The sequence below is a fragment of the Otolemur garnettii genome, unplaced genomic scaffold (genome assembly GCF_000181295.1).
Source record: "Otolemur garnettii isolate 467f Iridium unplaced genomic scaffold, OtoGar3 scaffold00018, whole genome shotgun sequence".
NCBI lineage: Eukaryota > Metazoa > Chordata > Mammalia > Primates > Galagidae > Otolemur > Otolemur garnettii.
In genome coordinates, this window is record NW_003852413.1 from 10,179,523 (window position 1) to 10,187,739 (window position 8,217).

Genomic DNA, 8,217 nt, shown 5'->3' on the forward strand with positions numbered 1-8,217 from the left:
GGCTAATTTTTTCTATTTTTAGTAGAGATGAGGTCTCCCTCTTGCTCAGGCTGGTTAGGCTGTTCTCAAACTCCTAAGCACAAGGGGTCCTCCCGTCTTGGTCTCCCAGAATGCTAGGATTACAGGGGTGAGCCACCTCAATGGCCTCGTATTCTTTTCTTTATCACATGATCTACTGCCAGGGGTCAGGTGACAGTTTACAGCTGCAAAGAGGAAAACTAATAAAAGAAGCTTACTCTGGCCACATAGCCTGACCTGTAGAGGTGTTTTTTCTTTTTTTTTTTTTTTTCCAGAACCTTCTAGTAGCTAGAGGTTGCCTTATGATGAAATTTTTGCTAATAGAATGTGTTCCAAGTGACTAGAGCTGTAGTAGGCACTAGCCGGTGTTCAAATCTTGGATCAATGAGTAAAGAAATAAATGGAATGGAGAAAAAGTGAAATGTACAATTTGTCCCTCAGTTTAAAAAGGGCTGTTTTGTTGAGACTTTGGTCCAACTTTCAATGTGCAGATGAGCACAGGACTAGAGGGTAAGGATTTGCAAACTTTTAAGGAGAAAAAGTCAGATAGTACATATTTGAGATGTCAGAAGTTCTCTGAAACATTCGACTCTGCTGTGGCAGCTTCAAAAGAGTCAGAGACAATTCGTAAACAACTAAGTGTGGCTATGTTCTAATAAAACTTTATATATAAAAACAGATAGCAGGCTTGGAGCTTGGAGCTGTAGTTTGTTAACACCTTTTCTAGAAGACAGTGGGGAAAAAATGGAAAGAAGTGGAGAACATGAAAAACTTTATGCTACTTTATCAACTTGAACTGCCCAATTCAAGGAAAAGGCAGGTTAATAAATATCTTTTTTCTTTAAGCTATTCATTATATTTTGAGGTTTCTTTGTGATAGCAAAGCTAATTAGCCATTCCATATAAAATACATTAAAATGAAAGGTTAACTGAATTTATTACTTATTATTATTGCTATTGGTTTGCAATTATCACCACTATTATTGGTTTTAGTATTTTAAGTCTACAATAATCCCGGGATAAATTGTCCTTAGTTAAACATAGCCAATGGGGAGGGAGATAATATCGTAATGTTTAGTGAACTCCCTTGCTTTAATTATCATAACATTCCAATGAATGGGCATTCCAATTCCATTTAGGCCAATGAGAAAATAAAGGATGAGATAGTTCAGTGTCTTGCCTAAGATCATAGAACCAGAATGTGGTGATAGTAGGATTTAAGTTCAATTCCATCTGTTTCCAAAGCCTTTGCTCAACATATCCTCTAGTGTGGTGGTACCTCTACTCCTGTTTTTGTTTGGATTCATAGGTTTATTAATATATCCAGGTCCACTATAGACTAGAAGGGAAATCTGTGTAACCAAATGTTCTTTATGTTGCTGAATACTTACAAAGCATCCATAATAACATGTTTAAAAAAACAAAAGTGACCATTATTTTAGGTTCGGGTCCATGATAACAGCCTCCCAATGTGTTGGGTGGAGGGGAGGGTGATTGGAGGAATCACCTCTACGGTTTATCTTACAAGGGTACAAGTCAATCTTTCTAAAAGTAGAATATAAATGTCTTAACACAGTAACTAAGAAAATGACATGAAGGTTATGTTAACCAGTTTGATGAAAATATTTCAAATTGTATATGAAAACACCACACTGTACCCCATGATTGCATTAATGTACACAGCTATGATTTAATATTAAAAAAAAAATGGGAAGTTGTGAGTCAGTTTTTCTTTGTCCCTGCGCTGACGATTATGATGGCTACTGGTCACACATGGTGAGTCAAATTAATCAAAACTCATAAACAAAAAAGAAAAACTCAGCCCCACTCCAACATTGCGTACCCTCCGTTGGCTCAGCCACACTGAATGTGCTCACTGGCCCTAGGGGGTACGCGGTCACCCTTTGCATGATACACATTACGGGGTATCCCTCCTTGAAGAACACACTACTGGACAGGGGCTGCTTTCTTCTCTCCACCAGATTGGACTGTTAGTTTCTATTTAAATTCAAAAATCTTAGTACTTGACCTCTGGGGTACCCAGATGGCTATCACATTAGCAGTGGTCAGAGGAAGCTGCCCTGCGGCCAGTTCCTTTATTTAGTTGCCCCCGGCCCCATCCTACTGCCCTCTTTCCTTTTTGCTCTCCTCCCTCACTGCCCTGCCACTTGTGTGTTGTTGTCGTTCCTTCTGCACTAATTACTTCCCAGCAGGACGCAGCCAGAACCTCCAGGGGCATCAAAGTAGAAAGAAGGGGATGGGAAGAGTCAAGATAATGTGTGGAATCTGCCCTCCCAGTGTGGAATCTGCAAACAAACTGAGCCTTGACGCTGTCCACAGGGACAGTCCCCTGAGTTATTATGGGAAAAGAATGTTTGCATCTCTCCTGCTAAAACCCACAAGGAAGCGGGGCTGTGAAAAACATCCAGCCGCCCCAGTTTTTAATATTATACCGTTTGTGTGTGTGGTGGTATTTGTGTGTGGTGTTGTCCTGGCATAGAAAGAAATCTGAAAGCATCAGAGCCAATGCCCACCACCACAGCTGGCCACACAGTTATTGTTTAAGAAGTAGCAGCGTGGGAATAAAGTGTGTCCTTTTACATGCTGTTGTTAAAGTTGGGCTCACTTTTACAATGAGGACGCTCAATCTCCAGCCTTCATGACAATGGAGGCTTATGGGAAAATCAGCACCTGTTTCGATAGGCTGAGCACCTAACCTTGATTCTGTATTCCTGTCTGCACTGCAGTGTGAAAAGTCCTGAGGCAATCAATCCAAGCTGGCTCCTGGATAAGGTGTTTGAAGGGTGGGTGGGTGTTCCCAGTGATGTTTCCTTCGTGAACCCGGCAGACCAATTCAGATCAATACATGGGTGCCTGCGACCCACCTCTCATCTTCCGAAATAAGCATTCTAAAGAAAGAGAGACTTGCACAGAGAGATTAGATTTCCTAACACTAGAATTTCTACTTTCAGATTTTATTTGCCACAGGATTTGTGAGCAAAACAATACGTTTTTGGAAAGCTAACTCAGCATTAGAAACCTGGAGACTTTTAAAGTCTTCATCACCCCGTGGGGGGATTTGGGGAAACCTGCACTCTCTTACTTATGTCAAGAACTGGTCCAAGGGGTACTTCGTGATTTGGTCGTTTAATGAAATAATTGTTATTTACCTTCCGGAGTGAGAATGGACTTTCTTTGACGCTCCTTTGGAGTTCTTCGTTTTAAGATAAGCTCAAATATTGACAGAACTGGGACTGAGATTAAAGGACATATAAAATGCATTAGTGTTATACCAAAGGAAGAAGAAAGAAAAACCCAGGGCCTCTCCCACAGTAAATAAGAGCAGCACAAATTCTTAAGAAAACACTGCTGAATTTCACTCATGGGTATGACGAAACGGATCCCGTTTACAGTGGCCTGTGAAGCAGTTTGGATTTTTCACCTTGGCACCCCCAGGAACAAACCAAAGTGTTACCAGAAGTCCCTTTGTAATCATTTTGACCATTTTCTTTATTGGAGTGTATCATAATCTGATGTATAATGAAAAGCAGGTGTTGTCCCTCAGAGGGAAGAAGAAAGGTTCTGCCAAGTCCTCTAAAAGCTTGGTAGGCAGAGAATCAGCCGCCTGGGTTATCATTCACTATGGTGCATGGAGAAGGATGGAGTCAATGGGATGGAGGAGAAAAAATAAGATACATCTGTTGAAACCCTTGATATCAGAGAATAAATTCTCCCTGTGCACTGCATGCAATTCACTCAAGTATCACAGACTTCATTAACTGATGCTTAGATTTATCCCAGATAAGAAAAAAAAAAAGAAAGAAAGAAAAGGGGGGCGGCCTATTTGTAATGGAAGCAGGATTCAGGATTCAAATCATGACTAATTATTGACAGGTGTAAATAGGGAATTATACGGTTCCCAGTTAACATAAATTAATATGTTTAATGTGAGGGGTGGACACAGCAAAGGGAGTTCCCGTCTTCCCTTGTAAAATATTTACTATTCAGGTCCTCACCAGTTTCACCAGTCAAATATTTACTGCCAAAGTCCAGGAGTAAAGTGAGGCGTGTGGCCGTCCAGGCTGCTATGGTCTGAGCTGGCCACACTGGACTCAGACCGCCTATATTTTAGTCTTTATTTGACATCCTGGCTCTTTGCATTCATGGAAAAAAAAAATCACCAAAGAATTTTCTATCACTCTGTTAGCTCTTACGCGGAAGTTAAATGCTTATAAAGGTTCTTGAAATATGTGTTCATGTACTTTTGAGGCCTCTGAGATTTTATGAGAAAAGTAGTAACTGAACTTCCAATTTATTCAGAAGTTTTCTCTCATTTACTTTGGGGATCACACTGCACTTCCAAAACATATCTATCCATTTTCTCCCAAATCAACTTGGAATACAGCAAAAAAAAAAAAGGAAAAGGTAATATATCTTTAAACATTGTTCATTTTTAGAATATTTTCATCATGAAAGTAACATTTGTGTCAGGGCCCAGGGTACAGTGATTGCAATGAGTAAGTCGTATAATTTAGTCTTTGAGTTCATATGAAATCCTGAAGCTCCCTCTGGGTTCCTTCGAGTGGTTAACAGTGGGAGGAGAAGGGCGAGAGCAGGACTGTTTCAGATCCTGCAGGATGACAGCCGTCCAAGTGCACAGGAAGATGCTTCCCCAGCCCCGGGCCACTGCTATGCTTTCCCTCCACTTCCTTCTGCCTCCATCCTGAGATTCAATTCGTGTCTACCTTTTTTCTTTCTGTAACTGTCCAAAGTCAGCAAATGGGTGCTGTTTGTTCCAACAGCATTTACACGTCTGAAATGACTCAGCTTTCAACACTTCCTAAAGATTTGCGGCCTGAGTCAACTTCCCAATAAAACTGACCAAAACACCTAACCAGAATCCGTCTATTCCTTTGAGGCATATAAACAAAGGCTTTTGGAAAGAATATATCAGTTCTCCTACTGCTAGGTAAATGGGAGCTTTTCTCCCAGACATTTCTCTTCTGTTTTAATGTTTTCAACTGCAGCAAGCACTAAACAGAGAAAATCCATTCTCAGGACTTTCTGGGATTTGGGTCAAATGTCCCCTGGTTGTCATTCTAATCTCAAGGTCCTTTAAACAAAAGAGCTTTGTCTCCAAACATGGATCAGTTATTTCCTAAATTGGGTGAATAGCTTACCTTAGCTGAGACAGGAAGCCACTTTATTAATGGCATTCGGGACAAATCCACAACATTAAAACATTTGATATTGCACATAAATACCAGTGGGAAATAAATCTGACTGAGAACAAGGAAAATCCCTAAGTCCAATCTCTCTAAAATTCCTTAGAGTTAGAAAAACTGTTTTTCCTCATGCTCCAAATTTTCGGAGTGCTTTTCAGCTTTCCTTTATTCCTTACATTGTTTTCATTAAAAATAAAATAAAATAAAATAAACCAAAAATCCCCCACCTATCTCTTAAATACTCCATGTGCCACTTAAGTTTTCATTGCAAAATGGCTGTTTGGAAGAATTGTTTTTTAAATATCAAATTCCCTGGAAGACATGAATAAAATAATAGACATCAACACTGGCAGGGTTTTCTGTTTGAATTGTCCCCATTTCTCCTTGTGACACTGACTGATTTCCACTGGGGGGTACTGGGCGGGTGAGACTTGAAATAGGTCCTTGTTTCAGGATTACTGGGAAGGGTCAAAACCAGTGCTTTTCCTCAGAATGATGATATATGTCCATCTCATGCATTTCTCCAGACTCGTAGCTTCTTTCAATGAGGATGCGGAAAATAATAAAAAAGGAAAAAAAGAAAAGAAAAGGACAAGAATTCAGAGGAGGGCAGGCTTCCAGTCTTCTGACCGAGGGGGATTCCAACGTGGCTTATCTCTTAGGCTATTTGCAAAGTGTGTTTGCAAATCCTGTTCCATGACTTCATGTGTTCTTGGTCGAAATCAGAACACCTGAATCTTCAATAAAGTGAAGCCAAAGAATTGGCCCTTTTCACAAGCTCTTTAAATGATTACCAAGCATCACTGTGCATCACTGTGATTGCTATACATGCTAAATTCGACTGGCATTGAATAAAGCCATACCAACACCCACTCTCAAGCTAAACCTTAAAGCAAATAAGAGATTAATAAATGCGGCTATTTCAAAGTAAACAGAAGACTGAATAACCACAGATACCATAAAAAAAAAGTTGAACCATAATGCACAGGCAATACGATTTTTTTTTTTGAGACAGAGTCTCACTTTGTCGTGGTTAGAAGAGTGCCCTGGTGTCATTGCTCACAGCAACCTCAAACTCTTGGGCTCAGGTGATCCCCCTGCCTTGGCCTCTCAAATAGCTGGGACTATTGGCACCTGCCACATGCCTGAATATTTTTTTAGAGGCAAGTCCTTGCTCCAGCTGGTCTCAAACTCCTGAGCTCAAGCAATCCACCCACCTCTGCTTCCCAAAGTGCTAGGATTACAGCCAATAAGATATTTTAGTGTTCAGTGTAAAGACGAATGAGTCAATAAGAAAATGGCAAATAACTCAGGAGAAAAATGAAGCAAAATATTGGGAAAAAGCAATAAACTCAAATATTCAAAGAATATGAAAATATTCAGTTTTATTGGCAATCAGAGAAATGCAAGTCAAACTAAAATGAGATATCATTTGCAAAATTATAAAAAATTAAGAAGAGCACTATTAATACTCATAGTTAGAAAGATAGGTAAATAGGAATTTTCATAATTTTTTTTTTTTTTTTTTTGGCTGGGGCTGGGTTTGAACCCGCCACCTCCAGTATATGGGGCCAGCACCCTATTCCTTTGAGCCACAGGCATTGCCTAAGGAATTTTCATAAATTTCTTAAGAGTAAACTGGACTATTTACTGGAAAGAATGTAATATCTAGCAAAATTAAAAATGTGCATCTCTTATAACCCAGAAAGCCCGTATATAATAATGTAATTTATTATAAACAAAACAGGCTCGGCGCCTGTGGCTCAACCGGCTAAGGCGCCAGCCACATACACCTAAGGTGGCGGGTTCGAATCCCCAGCCCAGGCCCGCCAAACAACAATGATGGCTGCAACCAAAAAATGGCTGGGAGTTGTGGCGGGCACCTGTAGTCCCAGCTACTTGGGAGGCTGAGGCAGGAGACTTGCTTGAGCCCAGGAGTTGGAGGTTGCTGTGAGCTGTGATGCCATAGCACTCTACCCAGAGGGACAGCTTGAGGCTCCGTCTAAAAACAAACAAACAAAAAAAACAAACTCTGAGCCACGTGGAAAGGCTGTGTATGAGAATATTTGTGATGGCTTTTCTTATAATTGCCTCAAGTCAGAAATTACCTGAAGTTTCTGCTAAGAGAACCAGGTAACTGAAATATGTGAACTTTTATGTAACAAAGAATGCATAACGTTCAAAAGAAAGGAACCAGAGCTGGGCAAGGGGGCTTACACCTGTAATCCCAGTCTTAGGAGGCCGAGGCATGTGGATTGCCTGAGTGCTCAGACTCAAGACCAGGCTGAGCCAGAGTGTGACCTCATCTCTAAAAATAGCCAGGCATTGTGGAAGGCATCTGTAGTTCCAGCTACTTGGGAGGCTGATGCAAGAGGATGGCTTGAGCCCAAGAGATGGAGGTTGCTGTGAGCTATGATGCCACTGCACTCTACTAAGGGTGACAAAGTGAAAGTCTGTTTCAAAAAAAAAAAGAAAGAGAGAAAGACAGACAAATATTTTTTTCATTCTATAAGGCAGTGATTTTCAATTAGTATGTCATGGCACACTGGTGTGCCATGAGAGGATCTTAGGGGTGTGTAACACCAAAAGTTTTAAAGATCATTAATTAAATCATTCTCAAAAAAAGTTCAAAGCACAGTAAGTATATCCTTTTTTTTACTCTTTTTTAAAAATCACCATAATTTAAGTGTCCCGTGAAAAAGTTTAACGATAGGTTCAACTGTGCCGTGAGATAAAAGAGGTTGAAAAACATTGCTATATGATAAATAAATTTTGACCCAACTGTTTCCCAGGTAAAAAGACAATTGCTGATAAGTTCCCAAGCAATGGTACATACCCATCGTCCACAGTGGTAGGGGAAAGTCATAGGTGGGATTGCTACCCCTATTGCTTTGGATTCCAGTTAACACTAGTCTAAGTTAAACAAAAGAAAGGAGAGGAAAGGAGAGGAGCGGGGGAGGGGAGGGGAGGGGAG